The following is a 22893-nucleotide window of genomic DNA, read 5'->3' as shown; positions in this document are numbered from 1 at the left end:
ACCACCCATGGGTGTCAATAAAGAAGGAAGATATGGGGAGTACGTGGGGCATGCTGCTGTGAAGACTACACAAGGAGACAGCCATGTGAGTTGGCGTGAATATGGTGGATCTAGACTCTCTGATAGAAAAGGGATAATTATGCACAGATGCATGTTTACAAGAACAAAATGCCAATGCATGGGGTAATGCAAAGGGCAATGCAGTATGTTGTGCTCTTTATTCAAGCAGAAACCAAGGCATGAAATGAATGGAACTCAAAGCCCTTGATGGTCAGCTAGAAGAGAAAATGGGTCGTCATATACAAGCCACTAAGTTGTACCTCGCCGCGAACAATCACTAAACAAGTTTGGGCATCAAGTACCTTGACCATAGTTGCTAAAAACCCCAATTGGCAAAGCTGTTGAATGGATTAAAGATTCACCCCAAGCCAAGGGACATAGTAGACATCGTCCTATGTAGCAAGATCTGGACCGGTGTCAATATTCCCACATTGGACATTTCTAGTTGTAGGGGCTCAAGTGAGAAAAATGTCCTAAATGGGGGTCATGGGATGTTCAGCTCCATTATCCACAACTCAAGCACATAAAGGGCTACTCGATCGGGTAGAGTGGGCCTCTACAATAGCCGCATCAGGGAGCAACTCGCAAATATAGACCTGGCTCTCAACCTTGGATGTCTCTACAAGGACGAGGTGGGCCTAAGGACGAAAGTCCATCGATCATCTAGCAAACTAGTCAAGTGTGTCCTCTAAAGCTGAGAACAGTGCCAACTGTGATAGCTAATTAGTATCCATGTGGGTTTGAGATCACCACTACACTTGATTTTGGTTGCCACAACCTTGCCTCCCCTATTAGGGGTTGCCCTAAGACTAAGGAGCATAGGCCTAATTTATGGGTTTTGGTTGCATGCCTCTAGCCTTTGAGCAACACTCTGCATCAAAATGTTGATAAGGATTTCATTTGTTATGAACCATGCCCACTAGCAGCTTTGGATATTGAGGGGGAGAATTTTCAAGATAGCTCCATGGCCTTGCACACATGTATTAATGAGATTGTGGAATATGAAAAGAAGGGGCTACCCACAAAATATGAGTTTTAGAGGTTCAAAAAAGGTTTAGCATTAAGGGCATGGGGTATGAAGATGTACTACAGTAGCCGTTAGAGGAGAAGCCAAAGAACTCAATAAATCTTTATGATAAGAACGTTCTTGAAGATTGTGAAAACCTGATGGTATTAAAGATATTTTCAAGATCTTCCTAGGCTTAATAGTAGGTATTAAAGACGAGTGACTTTAAAATTTTCATCTACTAACAAGGAAAACAACTAAAATATTCATAATAATTACTCTAAAACATAAAATATAAAACCCTCTTAACCAAACCTTTCCCATAACTAATACATTATGCATGAAAAATACCATCAATGAATGTTATCAATTTCTCTTAATATTCACAAACCGCTCCCTAAAAAAACCAAAAAATTGTCGATTTGGCCATTGAAAATTATGTATCTCTATACTCATAGCTCTATAATGGTTGAAAATACATGAATAGATCCGTCTTGATATATTCTAACTTTTTTTTAATGTTTCACTCTTAACCTTCCACTGGTTAAGAATATCCCTAATTACAATAAAAAACTACCATTTTAGTCACCAAGTCGATCAAATCTTTTAATATATTCATCCTTGCTGAGAAATGGTAAAAAGAGCCCCCTCTAAAGAGTGATAAATATTGTTATGAAACCCATCAAAGCAGCCGAATGTAACACAATAGCTAACACCCAAATTCATAAAATGTGGACATAGTCGACTGTGAAATCACTTGTTGAATGAAATCAAAATATTCCTTTGAAAGCTTACTAAGGAACAATATGGCATGGTCATCAAAGGGACTTACGAGTCTCTATACTAGAGAACTCAACAAGTAAATGCTGATAATTTGACCTTAAGGTCATCCCAATCTAGAACCTTGAATTCTTGGAGCTCATGGTTGAGATTGTTACGACTAGTACTATCCCAAGCTACATTGCAGTGAATCAAGAATAAAGTATTCTCACCGCTCAAATGCAAGGTCAAATTTCTGAAGCTGAGAGTAGAATTCTAGAAGCACTCCTTGCATTGACTCAACAATAGGCATTTCGTGCCTTCTGAGAACAAACAGTCTCAAGTGGAGCAAGGCAAGGGTCTGGTTGGGGTTCTAGCCCTTGGACAAAGTCCCACAAGTTCTTTGACTCAAAAACATGTCCCAAGCAATTTAACCAAGTGATGTAATTAGACCCATTAAAATGAGTCTTATCAGTGAATGCATGCTTAACTAATGAGGAGGAAAAAGAACTTTGAGGTATTAGGTAAGAAGGGTAGAGAGATGGAAAGGAGGGTAGGGTGGGTGGGTAGGCATGAATGGGATTTGGATTTCCATAAGCCAAATGAGGAGGCACTAGAACCCAATAACCTTGACCAATGCCAACTATGGCACGGTCACATAACCAGAAGCTCCACTAGGCATAGCCATGTGGGCAAACTGTGGTACCAATTGTTGGGTTTAAAAGTCCTTTACACGCTCTCCCATGTATATATTACTTCACACATGTGAACCCACCCTAACGAGTATAAGTGTACCGTACCCTAAGTATAAATACATTCTTTTATTCTTTGTGTGTACCACACTAGTACACACCTATCCGACAACTCGCTCTCACTCTATCACTATCAAACATTGTTCAGCTCTGAGTCATTGAACTTCTCGATTACTGTGCCTACTCTCAGCTCTCTTTCTCTATCAGCTTCCACTTAGCCTCTGCAAACTGGTATCAGAGCCAATGGCTCACGCAAGCAGGCAATCGGTCTATTAGGCCATTGAGGAGTAGACGAGTAGGCTAGGCAAGCGGCTGACTCGAGGCGACTGGTCGGGTGCAGGCGTCTACAGTAGAACAGTGCAGGTGACTGGTCAAGTGCAAGCATAACGGGCGTCAAACGAACTGACAACCAACAAGCGACTACAGCGCCACGGGGCTGGAGGCGACGGCTACGTGACGGGGTTGGAGGCGACCACTACGCGACAGGACTGGAGGCGTGCAACGAGACGAAAGGCTACCACATGACGGGTGACAAGGAATTTAGCCGTACAGATGATGGGCAGAAGGTCAACATCCCATTTTTCTTTATTTTACTTCATCCTATTTTCCCCTCTCTACCAAGTGTTCACACATACAAGCATAGAGTGCAAATCTATGTCTTAAAATTTAGGGCTTTTTCCAAATTTGGTGCCTAACACATATTGCAGTGACCTCTGGACCATAAATTGCAGACATTGAGTGCACAAGCCTCAAAAAAATTTTGGGGATTCTCAAATGCAAGTGAAATTTTTGCTTGGTTGAGCCAATTTCTTGGAAAAAGTGCACTCTTGAACCCTGAAATTTGGGGCTTTTGCAGAAATCGTGAAATTTCTGCAACATTAGTCCGTACTTGATGCTCTGGAAGATATATTTATGCAATTGGAGCAAATTCACTACAGAAATTTTGGGGCTTTTCACGTTGGTGATGCACTTTTGAGTCATTTTGACACTGGACAGTGAAATTTGCAGCTGATTCTCTGCTAAGTGGGAGTCTTTAGAGTTTTGAATGCTTCAAATGTTGAAAAAAGGCAGCTTCTCTTGGTACATGTATTGCTGAATACCCATTATGCAGTGAAACAGTGGTAAATACAATATTTAGGTCATTGCATTTGGGAATTTTGGTGGTGTATTACTGAAGTGGAAGCTATCCTTAATGCAAATGTATCAAATTTGATTCGTGCATATGTTGTAATCAGTACTTGAGACTGAAATTTGCAGCTAAACATCTGCTTCTTGGACACTTTGTAAGTACAAGAGTGTGTACTTGCTATTACAATTCAGAAACCTTGCTATTGGCTAAAAGCATTCAGTCCTTTATTGCAGTTGTGTATTGCTGAAGATGGCTGGCAGTGCATCTACACTTAACACAAAGAATCTCTTTGAGATTAATAAATTTGATGGAAATGGTTTTGATCTTTGGAAAGATCGTATGCCAAGTGTACTCTTTCTAAAGGATTGTGATGATGCTTTAGAAAAACATAAGCCTGTTGCTTTGTTAGATGAGAATTGGGCTAAAATGAATAAAAAGGCCATTACTTACATTTAAATGTCCGTCACAGATGATATCTTGGTTGATATAAAGGGACTTGATACTGCCTATGTAGTTTGGGAAAAACTTAAGGCTACTTATAAGAATACAACTCCTGTCAATCAGATACATCTCATGCGGAAGTTGGTCAACTTGAACCTTGATGAGTCTAAATCTTCCTCAGAGCATTTGAATGCTTTCACTGGTATTTTGAGTCAATTACAACATGCAGGTTTGCCAGCTTTGGATCCTAAATTGAGGGCTATCTTCTTGCTCATGACCTTGCCCGATTCATAAGAAGCATTGGTTGTGTCATTGAGCAATAACCCCAACTTGACATTTGATGGTATGTGTGGTTATATTCTGAATGAAGAGATTAGACGCAAGGCAAGTGGGGAAACCAATGGATCAGCCTACAATGTAAGAGAAAGAAATGAAAAAAGGTATAATGCTACAAATAAAAACAAAAATTACAGCAAAAGCAAGGAAAAACAGCAAGATATAACTTGTTATCAATGTGGTCGCAAAGGGCATAAAAATCTTGATTGCAGGTACTTTAAAAAGGAACAAGAATGTAAGAAGCATGCTAATACAAAAGGCAAAAAGAATGACAAGGATGGCAGCTCTACTCCTAAAGAGATAGAAAAAGTAAATGTGGTATCTAGTGTTGTTATTGAGGAAATAGAAGATGATAAAGATGTTGATTTGCTGGTTGCATTTTCAGATCCGCTTGCTATGACAGTGGAGGACATGTATATCACTAAAACAAATATGATAGATGCCTTGTTGTCAACTCATGATGGTTTGTCACAATCGTGGATTGTTGACAGAGGTGCTTCTTTTCATGTAACTCCATCTTTGGAGTGTTTTGCTACTTATGCACAAGGTAATCTTGAAAAAGTCTACCTTGGCAACAATCATGCATGTGATATTGAAGGAATGGGCACCATTCACCTGGCACTAGAAAATGGTCAGAAATTGATTCTTCATGATGTTAGGTACATTCCTGGCATCAAGAAGAGCTTGATTTCTATTAGGCAGCTAGATAGCAAAGGTTACTTCACTAATTTTTATGGTGGTATGTGGAAAATACAGAAAGGATCTATGCTAGTCACTAGAGGTGGTAAAAAGAGGACTCTATATTATCTCTACTGCAGGGCACTTCCTGGAAAGTTTGTTGCAGTTCTTGAAGTAAAATCACACATGGAGTTATGGCGCATGAAACCAGCCTTTCTCCTCAGATAGGATGGTAAATCCCTGATTACAACTTAATTACATCTGGAAACAATAAATGCAAATCTGAAAATACAAATTTACCTACTGATCTTGGACAATGCATGCCTGATTGGCCCCAAAATTGGCGCCCCTTTCAGTATTTATTTAGCTTTATTGAAGAAAAAAATTGACTTACAATGGGATTCTCCTAATCCCTTTCAGGATTTCAACTCCCCCTTGCTGTCCAAAGTGACCAACAAGTCTTCAATCTATTTTTTCCCTTGATTCGGACACTCAATTGGCCTTTTCCCACTTCATAGACGATGGAAATGCCCCAAATTCAATGGTTGGCTAGTTCTCCACGTAAATTCAGCTAAAATTCACCTTCAACCTTGTTGAATCCAAGTCTTGGAGCTTCCAATTTCTGGCACATTTCCCAAGGCTACTGCTAAACCCTAATTTCTGTTGTAAATTAGGGTTTACAACAAAGAAATTTGCAATTTCTCAGCCTCCAAGGGTCCGAATGCTGAGATCTTCGGAGCAAGGCTATGAAATGGCTGGGAGATGAGAGGGAAAGCCATAAAGAGAGAAAACTCAGAGTTTTGTCGCAAAGAACGACTGAAAATCAGTCAAATGTAGCTGCTACCCTGCCACAACAGCTTATAGATGCAAAGAACTGAAGAAAATCAGTCATTTACAGCTGCTGCTTTGTCTCAACAGCCTGTAGATGCTACCTCCTATTGTTGATTGGTCTTCTCCTGTACTTAGAGGCCTCAGAAGGCTGCCCCTAGCCTCTAAAGACGTTTTTCAGTCTTGCATGGGCATTTTTGACAAGTGGCAGCCTTCCCAAATGTTTTTCCAGCATTTTCTATAATTAAATATTACTTGTCAGCCTTAAATATTGAAAATTAATCTAATAATTATTTCGGTGCCCTGAAAAATAATCTAACTGGCCAATAATTAAATTGGCTAGGCAACTTCCATTCCCGAGTATCTTTGTGCCATCTTTGACCATCAGATTGGCATTAGGTACCATTAAACGCCACTTCTCTAGTGTCACCAACTGACACTTATGGCCAAATGGATGACCTAGGCCAACAACTGGCACCAGATACCACCAAGTACTTGTGCGGCATAACTTATAGCAACTTTTGCCTTTGACATCCCGTGATTTCTTCGAGTCCTAGGCTTGTAAATTACTTTAATCCCAGTTGCACCTCACATGTGCAACATTTACTTAATCATGTGATTAGAAATTAATCCACATGTTAAGTGAGGTTTTAAAAATACATGTCCTCATGACAATTGTCTTGGACATATAAGCCAAAAGGGTTTGCAGGCGCTCTCTTCACTTGAAAGAGTTGATATGAAAAGCTCAAAGCTTGACTTTTGTGATGATTGTGTTCTTGGTAAATATGTAAAGAGTCCATACTCTCATAGAGCCTCTAGGAAGGCATGTATCTTGGATTTAGTCCATTCTGGTGTTTGCACCATGCCAATAAAAACTCATAGTGGTTTCCGTTATTTTGTATCTTTTATTGATGACCATTCTAGGAAGCTATGGATCTACTTGCTTAAGCATAAAAGTGAGGCATTTGATGCTTTTAAAAGGTTTTATTCATTGGTTAATACTCAAAAAGGCTTAAAGTTAAAATGCATAAGAACAGATAATGGGAGAAAGTATGTATCTAAAGACTTCAATAAGTTTTGTGATGACAATGGGATTAAACAAGAGCTTACAGCTCCTTATAATCCATCATCTAATGGTGTGGCTGAGCGAATGAATCGCACGTTATGTGAGAAGCTGTCCACAGCTAATCTCTCGTAATTGTTTTGGGGAGAGGGACTTGAAATCGCAATACATACTTGCAACCGATCTCCACATCATACACTTGAAAGTAGCATCCCTGAAGAGGTTTGGTCTAGCAAACATGCTTCATATTGTTAGAGATCAGATCATAGCCTGATCAAGGGCAGCAGGCTGGTGCAGTCGGACTAGCAGTCGGACTGCCACGTGGCAGTCCGACCTGCAGCAGCCAGTCAGCTGCATTTAATGCAGCCGCCTGGCTATTTTTGGCGCCCTCTTTCCCCCGGTTTTTCAGCTATTTATACCTGGAACTTTCAGCAGTCTGGTACACTTCTCTGCTCGCAGATTATAGACCGGTGACACGCGCAGATTCCGTCTTTGTTCGCAGATTTCAGACAGCAAACAGTGCAGACTGCAGCGGACTTCGAGGTGAACAGCAGGTTACATCGTCGAGGTGGAGACACGCAGTCCAGCGCACTGCGCCCGTGTATATATCTGCATATCTTTGTATTCAGCATTCTTTATACAGCAGATCTTCATCGTCCACTGTCTCTCTCTCTCTCTTCTCTCTCTACGTTCTCTCTCTCTCTCAGTCCTACGCTTCCGCACCGCTGCACTCTGACATGGTATCAGAGCAATGTTTGAGGGCTGACTGAGCGCAGAATCAACCTGAAGAGGAGTTTCCATCGCGACACAAATTTGCGTTTTTTTGCGTTTAAGGGCAGACAGGAGGGCTGCGCCTTGGAACAAGGCTGAAACGAGTGTGGGCACACAGGAAAGGAGTACCGGTGGTGGATTTGCTGCTGTTTACTACTATTTGACGTGGAGGAAGTTTGAGTTTTCAGCCTACAAGTGCAGGTTTTTGCTTTTTCATCACCTCCGGCGGGTGAAGAAGGTTCAGGACGCGGAAGAGCCTTAGCAGGCTGAGTTTTCCCAGTCAGAGGGGGCTGCTTTTGCGTTTGTGAAGGCATTGCAGGTGAAGATGTCTACAGAGATTGACTTGGAGTTCCAGGCGATTATGGACCGGAAGGTGCCTGTCTTACCGGTTCTTCCTGCAGATCAGAAGCTCGATGGCAACAACTACCGCATTTGGCGCGTCATGATGTTGGCCATTCTTGAGTCCTATGATTTGGCGGAGTTGGTACAGGAGGAGATTGACCGGCCCTCGGTAAGAGATGAGTCCAAACTCTCTTCCGATGCTCGTGCGGATTTGGCCAAGGCCCAATCTCATTGGGACAAACTGAATGCCAGGATTCGATCCTTTCTCTTTCTATCATGCACGACAGCCGTGATCGCTCACATCGAGCACTTGACGGTGGCTCAGGAGATATGGCTGGAGCTTGATCAGATGTACAATCGGATGACCCTAATGAAGCAGGTTTCTTTGGAGGTACAGATGCGGACCTTGTCCGTAAATAAGTCTTCTTCGCTGCGGGAGCACATTAACAAGCTAAGGCAGCTTCAGATGCAGGTTCAGAAATGCGGGGAAGCCGATTTCCTCCGAAGACATGGCGATCACACTTTTGACCCAGTTGCCGCCACGATTCGATACATTTTACTCTGCCCTTATAGCTTCGGGGTGAGAATCTACTCTTCGGTGGGAAGAGTTGGTTCCTATGGTCTTGGACCAAGAGGAACAGTTAAAGGGACAGAATGCTTCCAAGTCGGAGGCGTTGACAGGTCAAGCCTCTCAGAAGAAGGGGAAGGACCAAAAGAAGAAGAAGGGGGATAATAAGTCCAAGAAGGACAAGGAGAAGGACAAGGACAAAGATTCCACATGCCATATTTGTGGAAAGACTAGCCATTGGAAGAAGGATTGCCCTGACAAAGACACGAAGGACACCAAGAAGAAGGATACCAAGGATTCTGGAGCGGTGGTTGTACCCTCATCAGCTGCATTTCTTCATCTAGCTGTCATTGAGGACGCTTCACCGAATGCTTCTGATGCTGCGATGACGGCTCCCCAGACTCGAGAGTGGATTGTTGATAGTGGTGCCTCACGGCACATGACTCCTTCATCAGATGGTGTTGCCCAGTTGCGACCCTCGCGTGGGCAGATTCTCATTGGAGACAGCTCTTCAGTTTCTATTGCAGGTCGGGGTAAGATGCAGCTTATTCCCGATGGGCGAGGTGGTACCCATACCTTAGAGGTTTTGCATATACCAAGATTAGGGTACCATCTCCTTTCAATTCATAAGATTTGCTCCCTTGGCCTTTTGGTGGAGTTTGACAGTACTACCGTACGAGTCCTTGATCGTGGATCGAGGAAGGTTCTCTCATCCGGATATGAGGAGAATGGCATTTATAAACTGAAGTCTTCCACCCCCCTCTCTACTCTTCTTCTTACCTCTCAGTCGCAGTCAGAGTTATGGCATGCTCGGTTTGGTCACCTGAACTATGACTATCTTCGGAGGGCATCACGTGGACAGCTTATTCGAGGGTTGCCGGATATAGTGGTGAGCCAGCAGCCATGTATCTCCTGCATTCGGGGGAAGCAGCATAGGGATGCCATTCCCCACACAGCTTCGCGGCGGTCTACTTCACCGATGGAGCTAGTATCTACGGATCTATGTGGCCCTATGAGGAATGAGTCCTTGCGTGGAAGCTCCTACTTCATGCTGATCGTCGATGACTACAGCAAGATGACATGGGCCTATTTTTTGGCATTAAAGTCAGAAGCTTTCTCGCACTTCAAGGATTGGCTTCTCTTTGAGGAGAACCGATCGGGCCAGAAGTTGCAGACCTTGCGATCCGACAAGGGAGGTGAATTTGTTTCTAATGAGTTTGCTCGGTTTTGTGCAGATAGAGGAATTCACCAGGAGTTTGCCAATACCAATACTCCTCAAGAAAATGGTATTCTTGAACGGAAGAACCGCAGTGTGATCGAGATGGCGCGCACCATGATGGAGCACCGACAGACCCCTCAAGTTCTGTGGGCCGAGGCTGTGGCTACTGCAGTTCACATCCTTAATCGATCCCCTACTTCGGCCGTGGAAGGGATGACTCCATTTGAGGCTTATTTTGGGACGAAGCCAGATGTTTCTTACTTTCGGGTCTTTGGGTGTGATGCCTATGTTCAGATTCCCAAGGCTCATAGTGATAAATTTGAAGCAGCTTCCCGAAAACAGGTATTTGTTGGCTACAGCTCCCAGTCCCAAGGTTACCGACTGTATGATCCCATCAAGCGGGATGTGTACACTAGCCGTGATGTGCGGTTTGTGGAGGTTCTGGCTACTTCAACGGGTCAGGAGCATCCCGTTCTTGGAGATCCAAGGGAGAGTTGGGCTCCTTCTACAGTTCCACTGGAGCCCGTGCCTTTTGATTATGATTCTGTTTCTGACACAGAGTCTACTGTTCCACCGGACACCTCTGAGGAGTTACCGCCGGTGGATATTCCAAAGTCTTCTGCTGATGGAGAACGACAAGGGGAGTTTCGGCCTCCTCCTCGCTGGGCCCGTGACACACTCCGTGATTCAGGGATCGAGGGGGTTCCTGAGAAGTGGGGACAGCAGGATGGTCCGCGGCGGTCACGAAGGCACCAGGCACACTCTACGGAGCTTGTTTGCTCCAACTATTATTTGATGACCCGTGTTATGCAGGATCAAGAGCCCACCTCTGTGAAGGAGGCTTTACAGTCCGCACCATGGAAGAGAGCTATGGAAGCTGAGTTGGAGTCTATTGAGAGGAATGGCACTTGGTCACTCGTGCCTTGCCCCCCGAAGAAGAAGGTGATTGGAGTCAAGTGGGTCTTCAAGACCAAATACCTTAGCGATGGTTCTTTGGATAAGCACAAGGCTCGCCTTGTTGCTAAAGGTTTTGCACAGCGCCCAGGTATTGACTGTCATGATACTTTTGCCCCCACAGCTCGTATGGCGACCATTAGAGTTGTTCTTGCTTTGGCTGGCCATAGGAGATGGCCTGTTTATCAGTTGGATGTGAAGTCGGCCTTCCTCAATGGTGATTTGAAGGAGGAGATCTATGTTGAGCAGCCTCCTAGCTTTGGTTCTTCAGATGGGAAAGTCTACAGGTTGAAGAAGGCCTTGTATGGCCTCAAGCAAGCTCCGCGTGCATGGAACGAGAAGATTGATTCGTTCCTCCAGTCTCAGTTGGGATATCGGCGGTCCAAGGCCGATCCGCAGCTATATGTTCACACTTCCGAGGATGGTTGTGTGCTGTTTGTCTTATATGTTGATGATTTGATTGTCACAGGTGATGATACACAGCAGGTCCAAGAGACGAAGTCAGCTTTACATCAGACGTTCGAGATGACGGACTTGGGTCTACTCCATTTCTTTTTGAGCCATGAGATTTATCAGTCTCACAGGGGGATCTTTATCTCTCAACAGAGATATGTACAGGAGCTCTTGGTGTCTTTTGAGATGGAGGATTGTCGGGCCCTATCTACTCCTATGGATCCGAACTGGAAGGCCACTTCCCATTCAGCTTCTCCTTTGGCGGATGCGTCCCGCTATCGACAGTTAATTGGGTCTTTGATTTGGCTTCTCAACACCAGGGTTGATCTATGTTTTGCTGTTGGGCTCTTGGCAGGCTTCATGAGTGAACCTAAGACGGTGCATTGGCAGGCTGCTCAGAGGATACTTCGGTATCTGAGGGGGACGTCTGATTTAGGGATTCATTACCCCGCAGGGACTGATGGGTCAAATCTTGTACTTGCAGGTTGGAGCGACTCGGATTGGGCCGGTGACGTGGACCACAGGCGGTCTACTACAAGTTACTATTTTACTTTGGGTGCAGGTGTTAGGTGTTATTTCATGGAGTAGCAAGAAGCGGCCCACGGTAGCCCTTTCGTCTACTGAGGCGGAGTATCGGGCCGCGTCTTCCACCACATGCGAGGTTGTGTGGCTTCGGTGATTATTGGAGGAGCTTGGGTGCCCCCAGACTCGTCCTACATTGCTGCGATGTGACAATGAGAGTTGCATTGCCTTGGCAAGGAACCCTGTTTTTCATGCCCGGACGAAGCACATAGAGATCCAGTACCACTTCATCCTAGAAAAGCTTCTGGATGAGACCATCACTGTGGAGTATTGCAAGACGGAGGACAATCTTGCGGATTTGTTTATGAAGGCGCTTCCTCAGGCTCTACTTCCAAGACATTCCAGATCCCTCAGGCTTCTGCCCTGCCCAAGCTCTGAGAGGGGGTATTAGAGATCAGATCATAGCCTGATCAGGGGCAGCAGGCTGGTGCAACCGGACTGGCAGTGAGACTGCACAGTCAGACTGCCATGTGGCAGTCCGACCTGCAGCAGCCAGTCGACTGCATTTAATGCCGCCGCCTGGCTATTTTTGGCGCCCTCTTTCCCCCGGTTTTTCAGCTATTTATACCTGGCACTTTCAGCAGTCTGATACACTTCTCTGCTCGCAGATTACAGACCGGTGACACGCGCAGATTCTGTCTCTGTTCGCAGATTTCAGACAACAGACAGTGCAGACTGCAACGGACTTCGAGGTGAACAGCGGGTTGCATCGTCGAGGTGGAGACACGCAGTCCAGCGCACTGCGCCCGTGTATATATCTGCATATCTTTGTATTCAGCATTCTTTATACAACAGATCTTCATCGTCCACTGTCTCTTTCTCTCTCTTCTCTCTCTGCGTTCTCTCTCTCTCAGTTCTACGCTTCCGCACCGCTGCACTCTAACACATATGACCACTTAAGAGTCTTTGGCTGCGAAAGCTATGTACATGTACCTGTTGATAGCACAGCCAAACTTGACATGAAATCTCATAGAGACATCTTCATGGGTTATGGAGATGAAGGTAAAATGGGCTATCGAGTTTGGGTTCCAAGCATAAAAAATGTGCTACGCACTCGGGATGCGGTATTCTGCTTTCTCTCTCTCTCTCCCTCTGTGTTCGTATTCCCTCTTCCACAGCGCACTCTCACACAATTTGCTTTGCTAAGCTTAAGATAGGTTGGAAAAGGTACACCAAGAGGCTTAGCATCAGCCATAGAAAAACGATCAAGTACTTTGCTGATGTACTTTTCTTGTGAGAGAAATAAGAGTTGTTGCACTCTATCTCATGTTACACGCATGCCCAAAATATGTTCAGTTGCACCCAAACCCTTCATAGAAAAGGATGAATTCAGCTGTCTTTTCAATGCATTAATCTGGCTTTGGTGAAGATCACTCGTGTGCCAAGCCTCGTAAGGCCATAAACTGAGAGGAGGGGAAGGCCCAAATCCGGAACATGTAGGGCCTGTGAAAAGGAGCTCGAAGGTCGGTCGGTAAACAAAGGCAATGTGCCAACACCACTAATAGGCACCGATAAAATGTCACCAATAGTGATTGAACCCTCTGATGGACGGAGATCCTGTAACAAATCACCTCGGGGAGTCATATGACTCGAAGCACCACTGTCCACTAACCAAGGCTGCGCAGAAGACGCTGCAACCACGGAAGAAGGATCCTCCTCCAAAGCATGGATATGAAGGAACACTGACTCATGGGTAACAGCTGGTGTAGAGGTAGAAGAAGGCTCCGATGTAGATCCACCGTTCGCTCTCGGACGAAGGTGAGGGTACTTCTTCCAGCATTTCTCCTCGGGATGTGTCCCTTTCCCACAGTGCGGGCACTTCGGTCTCTCTGAATCTGAGTCACAGCTTGAAGAACTGTCCTACTTCTGAGCCTTTGACTTCGTCTTCTTCTTCTTCTGTCCTCCTGAACCTGCAACAAAGGCTCTAGTAGAGTCGGATCCACTAGCACTAACCTCTCTGAGTCACTCATCATGCTCCAAGACAAGCGGGGATAGCTCCTCCCATAGAAGCTTCTCACGGGTCCTCGATGTAAGAAGGCTGGTGTAGAAGACATCAAACCGAGGCGATGGCAGCTGAGTCAAAAGAATCATAGCCATGTCTTCAGAAGATATCGTCCGACCGAGGGATGCAAGCTCATCCCTCATATCCTGTAATCTGTTGATGTGGTCCTTCATGGAAGGACTATCATCAATAGCGAGCATCCGCAACTTCTTTTCAAGAGATATCCGGTGGGCAAACGTCTTCTGTTGATAGAGAGACGCGAGCTTTCTCCACACATCCGCTGCAGTCTTCAACCTGTGAACATGAACAAGGACAGAATCCTGCAAACTCAGAAAAAGGAAAGATCGGGCTCTAGAATTGAGCCGATCCCATAAGGCTGCACGATCCATGGATGTCCCATCTGTGGGATCCACCTGAGGCCGGGGAATAGGAACAAAAACAAGCTCCCAAAGATCGAAGGAGTCCAAGATACACTCCACCTTGCAGGACCATAGAGAAAAGTTGGAGCCATCCAACCGGTCCTCTTTGGGCAGCTGAGGAAGTACGGGTACCTGTACAGGGGGTACCAAAGGCTGCATCTTCGGCCCACTCGAGGGGGCTTGCCGAGATACATGAATAGAAGGGGGACGGGAAAGAGGAATAGACTCCGCACGACGGTCCTCGTGCTAGAAATCACGCCTCCGTTCAAATGAATGTCGAGACAAAAGCTCGTCATCTGAGTCATCAAAGCCCGTAAACTGATGAGAAGACATCCTCAATATCTGCAAACACCAAAACACAACAAGGGAAGGTTGCCGGTGCCGAAACACAAACACCAGAAGCTCCTGAGCTGGCCGCCTTGCACAGAACGCAAGGATGATGTCAAACGCAAATGCTAACGATGCAATCACCACAGAAAAATAGCCTCTTGTCTCAAAACGCCAGTAAGAAAGTTGTCGCCCAGCTGTTGGGGAGGCCGCCTGGCTGAAAACGCAAGCAGGAAGAGGTTGTTGATGACGTGGCAGCCACTGGAGAAGGCGCCAGCAGCAAACGCAAATATTTGGGACCTCCTGGAAGGGCCGCCTTGGCTGTTGGGGATGACGCCAGCAGCAAACGCAAATAGATGGACACCAAAACAGGCCGCCTTGATCAAGAAGATGGTGCAGAAGGTGACGCCTCAGCAGTTGGAGACATCTTGACCAGCAAACGCAAAGTTGTGGGTGTTCTCCTGCGTAAAACTCAGCTCCGTGTACTCTCCTTCGGCTCTGATACCATGTGAGAGTGCGCTGCGGAAGAGGGAATACGAACACGGAGGGAGAGAGAGAGAGAGAGAAAGCAGAAAATAAGGAAGAGAAATCTGCACTGACTGAAATGAATGCTGAATATACTGAAATGGACTGATCAGTCCCTGCACGCAGTCCGAAGCGTCTATGAGGGCACCAGATCAGGCTGATGATGATGGCAGCACCACCACGAGGGAGAAGGAGTGTCGAAATCTGCAAGAAGACAAGTGACGAAGTGGGGAGGGGGGCTGCCAATAAATAGGCAACGGACAAACCCTAACCCTAACCCTAAAATGAGCGCAAACCCTAAAAATGCCCTAAAATGGGCGCCCCACAACAGTGACCAAAAAGTGGCCGGGCAGCTAGTGGCTGCCCACTAAAAGAGGCCAAAAAGAAATACACAACCTAAGACAGCCAGTCGAGAGTGACTAGCCTTCCCCATCATAACACATGACAGACATGTCAGGGCTCCTAATGTCCTCGTCTGACTCAAACTGAGACTCACAAGCAGGAGATGACAAGGCATGACAAGCATGACTGCTAACAAATTGCCCAAAATATGATAAGGCAACCAGTACTATGAAGGGTGTTCCTTATGCTTCAGCTTGTGGTTCACTCATGTATGCTATGGTTGCTACTAGACCTAACATTGCTTATGCAGTGGGAGTTGTAAGCAGGTTCATGTCAAATCCTCGCAAAGCACATTGGGAAGCAGTGAAATGTATCTTACGATACCTTAAGGGCACACAAAGAAAATGTATTTGCTATGGCAAGGGTACATTGGATCTACATGGGTATTGTGATGCAGACATGCCAGGTGACTTGGATACTCGCAAGTCTACTAGCGGGTATATCCTTACCTTGACGGGTGGGGCGGTTTCTTGGTGCTCTAGATTGCAAAAAATAGTAGCACTCTCTACCACTGACGTTGAATATATTTCAGCCATTGAAGCTTCAAAAGAAGCAATTTAGCTTGGTCGTTTGGTCAAGGATTTTGAGCTGCCCACCAAAACACTTGTACTTGGATGTGATAGCCAGAGCGTTGTATGCCTGGCTAAGAATACCATGTTTCATGCACGTACCAAACATACTCATGTTCGGTATCAATTTATCAAACAAGTTCTAGATGATGGTCTAGTCACCCTCACTAAGATCAAATCACAGGATAACCCTACAGATGTTCTCACTAAAAGTCTTGCAAAGGCTCAACATGAGCATTGCATTAGACTTGTGGGGAGTTGGTTAAAGGTTCACTTAGGACCTTTAAGTGGGAGGTTGTTGGGTGTAAAGGCCCTTTACGCACTCTCCCGTGTATATATTACTTCACACATGACAACCCACCCTAACAGGTGTAAGTGTACCGTACCCTAAGTATAAATACATTCTTTTATTCTTTGTGTGTACCACACTGGTACACACCTATCCGACGACTCACTCTCACTCTATCACTGTCAAACACTGTTCAGCTTTGAGTCATTGAACTTCTCGATTACTGAGCATGCTCTCAGCTCTCTTTCTCTATCTGCTTCCGCTTAGCCTCTACACCAATTAACCCACCCTTGAAAAAGAAAGTGACTTTGAAGGATATCCCAAGCAAGGAAAATCCCAAAAGTATATGAGTTGAAGAACGAGCCTCCCAATTGGTACATCTACACCACCCAGATATGAAAACACAAAGGGCCTAAGATGAAAGGATATGCCTAAATTTGTAGAAGCTCCCAATTTGGTGTGTGATTGCATGTATAGTCAATGATGATATAAATGCATGTGTAGCATGGAGTGAGATACAACCAACAAGAAGGATAAAATGGTTGGGATTGAAAATTGAGGTGTGGATGGAATAGAAGTGAATGGAGATTCATTTGTTTTAGAAAATTGAAAATTAAATGAAGATGGAAATGATGTTTGAGATGATGCACCAACTTCATTCTAACTTTGAGAAACGAAACTCAAAAAAAAGAAGGAGAATTGCCTGATTTTTTTCTTAAATGCACCTCTTCTTGTGTTTACATATAAAAATTGGTCCTGTTCACAACTTAAAATTGAATGAACATTTTGAAGATTTCCTTCTTCTTGACAATTACCAATATCTTGCATAGAAGTAGAAACAACAAGTGCCAATACATAGGTAAAAGCATGTGTACTTGGCATCAAAGTAGATGCAGGAAAAGAAAGCGTAGGTTTGTACCTATGATGGTTTCTTGGATAGCATGGCTAGTCCCAAATAGAGGTTTTGTCCTTCCTACAAAATCAATAGTTTTGTGCACAAAAGCTAAAGGGGAATTATCAATGCTTCCTTCAAGTTGTTGTTGGGCTTGATGCATGGCAAGTCAAACTTAGCCCATGAAATCTCACAAGGTCTATAGACACTATGATAGTCAAATGTCTGTCCACTAGTGTTGGAACCTTGTTGGGCAAGCTATGAAGCCCGCTCTTGCTCAAAATCTACATAGGGTGTTCTGAAGACTGAAGTGGTGTGGAAGTATTTGAAGTCATCTTCCCTCTAAAAGTTTTTATTTCTAAGGATGAGCTTTCTTGATCAAGGGCCTAAGTTTCTTCAAATGGTACCTAGCTCTAATACGAAGTAAAAAAATACTCTAGCATAGAATACAAACACAATCAGACAACAACGTACAAATTGATATTTTATCCATAGGTTTAGAGTAACTCAAAGATAATAAACACAAAAGATGAAAGAATAATAAATGAATAGATATCATGCTCAATGTAGTAGACACATTATGCATAGTGAATTGTCCCCAACAAAGACAGCCTGCTCAATGAAAACCAGGTCCTGAGTCTAGGACGGCCATAAATTGAGAGGAGAGGGAAGCTCAAGTCAGGAACATTTAGGGCCGCCTTTGAAACGGAGCTCAATGGACAGCCAAGCAATAGAGGCAAGGTGCCAACAACACTAATAGGCACCGAGGAAATATCACTAGCAATGACAATACCCTCGGATGGACAAAGAACCTATAGCAAATCACCTCGGGGAGTCATAGGACTCAATGCACCGCTATCAAAGAGCCAAGGCTGCTCAAAAAAAGAGAATCAAAGAAGGTTTCTCCACCTAATAAAAGTGTAGAAACACTCACTCAGTGGAAATAGCAAGTGACGAAGTAGAGATAGACGAAGGCTCCAATGTAGATCCACCCTTTACTCTCAGACAAAGGTAAGGGTATATCCTCCAGTACTTCTCCTGAGGATCCAAGGTATTCCCACAATGAGGACATGTGGGATATCCTCTACACTTCCCCACAAAAGTTGTATCAAATTCAGAAGATGATTCCAACTTCTTTCTCTCCCCTTTCTTCTACTTGACATGTCCTATACCTATAGATAAAGCCACATAAGCATAGCCATGTGCACAAGCTCTGCAGGAATCTAGCTCATTGTGGAACACATCCTCCTCAAGTACCAATGGGACTAGCTCCTCCCAAGTGAGTCTTAGGGCTATGAGAAGTGAGAAGACTACTATAGAACACATCATATGTCGGTGATGAAAAATGTGAGAGAAGTGTCACAGCTAGGTTCTTCAAAGAAATGTGTGTACCAAGGAATGAAAGCTCATCCCGAATCTCCTCCATCCTATGCATGTGATCCCTCATCGTAGAGGAATCCATGACAAAAAATTGTCCTCGCTTCAACTCCAGAGATAAGCGATGCCCAAATGTCTAAATCCGAAAGAGAGATACCAATCTCCTCCACATTGCTGCAGTGGTGCAAATACATCGAACATACATAAGTATAGAATCTGTACAACTCAATGAGAAAAAAGCCAAATCTGCAGTCACACCATCATGAGGATTCATAATAGGTCGAGATATAGGGATTGTAACAAAATCCCAAAGATCCCAATTATTGAGGAGACACTCCATGCAGCACGGCCATATAGGGTAGTTCGTCCCATCTAGCTTGTCGAATGCAAAGAGAGAGAGAGTAGGACTGGCACCTACTCAATAGATGCCATCAATGCCAATCGGGAACCAGCGGCCCCAGAAGAATATAACGGGAAAGAGTAATAAGATGGTGGTCAGTCTAAATGATCTCGAACCACATGATCCCCCATAGCATACACATCGGCCATATCTGCCCTTCCAGAAATACCTACAAGGAAACAAAAGAAGATACTCCCACTGGAATACAAGCGAGCAATAAGAGGTATCCTTGAGATAATTGCGGTTTGTCGAGCCACAGTACAAAAGAAGACTGAATGGGAGACACGGAATATCGAATAGTGAAGGGAACACACCATGCCAAAGTAGAGAGAGAAAACAGTAAATGCAGAGAAAAACAAATCTTCAGTCTATAATCTTAGCCAATCCAGGTACTGGTAATGTACCAAGAGTGACTAAAAATGGTGTACCCACAATAAATGCAAATCTGCCCTACTACTGGCTTGAAAAAGAAGGCTGCCCAAAACTGAAAAGAGGTTGCCTTGGTCAAAGAAGACCAGCCAATTTGAAATGCAACAGAGAAAGGATACTGTCCACCTGTAAATAGACTGCCCAACAGAGAACTGTGCCACGCAACTCAAAAGAGATGCCACCCAAACTTAAAGGCTGCCCCCTAGCAAAAAGAAGGCTGCCCAACTGCCAAACACAGATTTAGGGGGAGGTTGCCTCCAGAATATGCAAACAATGCAAGGCCTATTCCTATAGCAAGTGCGCCGGGGGCTATCTGCACTAAAACGCAGGTGATATAGGGCCAAGTTCTACAACACTTGTGCCAGGGGCTGCCTGCAAAAAACGCATGTCTGTTTTGATTTCACCCAACCTGTTTGACACCGCCTTGGTGTAGTGATGGTGCCACCCAACTTGATAGAGGCCACTCAAGAGCAAAACGCAAATCTGCCCTGGTAAACGCAGCCTAAAACAGGGCTGGAAACAGGTTGCGCTACCCTATTTGACTCCCAAGCGCAAGATCTACAGCACATGAGGATGATGCATGGAAGTCTTGTCACGAACAACACGCTCCTCTTCGAGATCTCCGACTCCCACCCATGGCTCTAATACCACATGAGAGTGCGCAACATAAAGAGGAAAGTAAACACAGGGAGAAGGAGAAAAGGAGAAGGTAGGAGAGAGAAAGAACAATGTGACTACAATGGCTAAAGATACAAGGTTGCAACAATCAACCCCAACATGCAACTCTATGTGTCAATATATGGGTGCTAGACAGTAGCAGGGGGATGAGAGAATAAGAAGGGTTGGCTGATCACGAAGGATCAATGATGGATAATGGATAATGAAAGTAGGAGGGCAGGCTGCCTATATATAGGCGAAAAAGAGGGAAAACCCTAAATGTGGTCAAACCACTAAAAAATTAACCAAAACTACAAAAAAAGAAATGTACTAATGTGCACTCCATCTAAAGTGTCTAAGACACATAAAATGACAGACAAATACAATGCGAGAGCTCCTAATGTCCTCATTTCTCAGATTGAAGCTCATAGGCAAGAGATGACCACACAAGACCACGACTGTTAACAATCACCACCTTCCCAACACTGTGTTTGACAATTTTTCGACATGGTCAAAAGTACGACATACTCTCCAACTGGCTTCCTCTATCTCAGTCCTCAAGACATGAGAGTTCAAGATTCAATATTCATTTCTTGCACGATTTGTTTGCTAAATGAGCATTGTATATTCAGTATTCATTCATTGTCTCTAAGTTACTCTAACCCTAATTGTGTTCTATTGATTTTGAGCTTTGTGGTATGCTTTTATTTGTGTTTCTACATTAGGATATTTCTTTATAGCTACTATGGTAGGGGACTTCTTCTACTTCAAAGCTAGAGGCATCTAAATTGGGAACCACCCATCAACTAGTCACCCTTACAAGTTACAACCAAAGTGTCGTTGAAGTTATTTGCTTGTCCATAGACATCCTCCAAAGTGTTGCTGAATTTTTTCATGTACCTATAGACATTCTCGCTCACAGCCAAAGTGTTATCAAAGTTCTTCATGTTCCTACAAACATCCTCCAAAGAATGCAAAGGATTACTAGTATGACACGAGGGGACGTGTAATAGAATAAATACGAGTGGACCCCAGATTACGCAAGCAGAGCGCCCTTAGAATAGAGAAAGGAGTCATGCACAAGAACTGCGATCAAACTTGGTTGGAGCACATGGGCACAATCGACTACGAATAGGCAAGCCTAGCCCAACCGAGTAACGCACCACTGCTAAGAACAGACTCGCCTTTCGAGTTGTGACCACCAGGAGAGACCCCCTCTTCTAGCGAAGACGGAGAGTTTGATTCTGAGAGTTGGAAGTCAGCTCGGATAGTGACCCTCAGATACCTCGACCTTCCAAGACTAGACGCACCAAGGGGGACCTACCCGTCCACCTAAGACACCGAGGGTTAAGGGAGAAACGACGAAAGCTGCCTAAGGAAGCGCAGACAAAAGAGCAACGTAGACCGCAAGACCTACCAAAGCAATTTACCAAATTCAAAAAAGGAGATAGGGTGGTAATCTTGCTAGGAGCCAAACGACAAGGGCAAGCAAGCGAACCAATCGAAGGACCTGCCAAGGTCAAAGAGGTCAATTTAGCTAGGGAAAGGGAGACACCACAACCCATCTTTATAGCCAATGACTTGACTGAGGAAGAGAAAGCAAGTCTCATTACTCTCTTACGAGGGTACATAGACATCTTTGCTTGGTCCCTTGAAGAGCTCAAGGGAATAGACCCGAGTGTAGTGACTCACAACATACCCATAACCCTTGACAAAACGTTGGTCAAGTAATGACTATATCCCATGAATCCAAAGCATGCCCACGCCGTTAAGGAAGAAATTGACAAGGTAATGAGAGTAAGATTCATCTACGAAATTGAACACATGGACTGGGTTTCGCCCATAGTCATCGTATTAAAGAAGAATGGAAAGATTAAAGTGTGTGCCAATTAGGTAAACGTGGCTACAAAGAGAGAGAACTATCCATCGCCGTACACCGAGCACATGCTCAAGAGAGTAGCTGGCACAAAGGCCTACAGTTTTCTAGACGACTTCTCCGGATACAATCAGGTACAAGCGCATCCTAACGATAGGCATAAGACTGCATTCACCACTGAATGGGACGTCTTTGCCTACATAGTCATGCCTTTTGGGTTGACTAATGCGCCAGCTACCTTCCAACGACTGATATACACTATATTCAAAGACATGCTCAAGAAGGAGCTAGAGGTTATGAAGAAAACTACTAGGGTTTGCACTGAGGACACACAGGGTGTACGATCACGACAAAAACACAAAGAGACAAACACAAACACAAAGGGCAAAACTCAAACCCTAAACGCAAAACTCAAAAACTCAAACCCTAAACACAAAACTCAAAACTCAAACACAGAAACTCAAACACAAACAAAAGAAGGGAGAGAGAGAACACAACTCTGAAGTGAATGAATGCTGTAAACGAATGTAAAGAGTGTACAATGTGCTCAAGGGCAGAGCAATGTCGAAGTGTGACGTCCACCGAAGACGAATCCCAAGCCAGTGACCACCAGTCGGAGTGTAAGAGTGCTGAATAGTGAATCGCAGCAGGCTGGTCACCAAAATGCAGCAGTCTGAAGGCTGGAAACTGGTAAACGCAACAGTGTACCGCCAATCGAAGGCTGGAAACTACGCAGTCTGCTGTAAACAGCAACTTGAAACAATGTCTGATGTGGCTGGCGATGATTG

General features: G+C 44.5%; 1 protein-coding gene across 2 annotated transcripts in view; it reads right to left on the bottom strand.

Annotated features, from left to right (window-relative positions):
• The window catches only part of LOC148011900 (NAD(P)-binding Rossmann-fold superfamily protein), a 68112-nt gene that overhangs the window by 24347 nt on the left and 20872 nt on the right, over window positions 1–22893 (bottom strand). The window lies entirely within an intron of this gene.

Source organism: Lygodium microphyllum, chromosome 28, assembly GCF_053477565.2.
Source record: "Lygodium microphyllum isolate KBCC chromosome 28, Lygodium_microphyllum_v1.1.10, whole genome shotgun sequence".
NCBI lineage: Eukaryota > Viridiplantae > Streptophyta > Polypodiopsida > Schizaeales > Lygodiaceae > Lygodium > Lygodium microphyllum.
The sequence above is the reverse complement of the archived record's forward strand: the minus strand, read 5'-3'. Positions and strand labels throughout refer to the sequence as shown.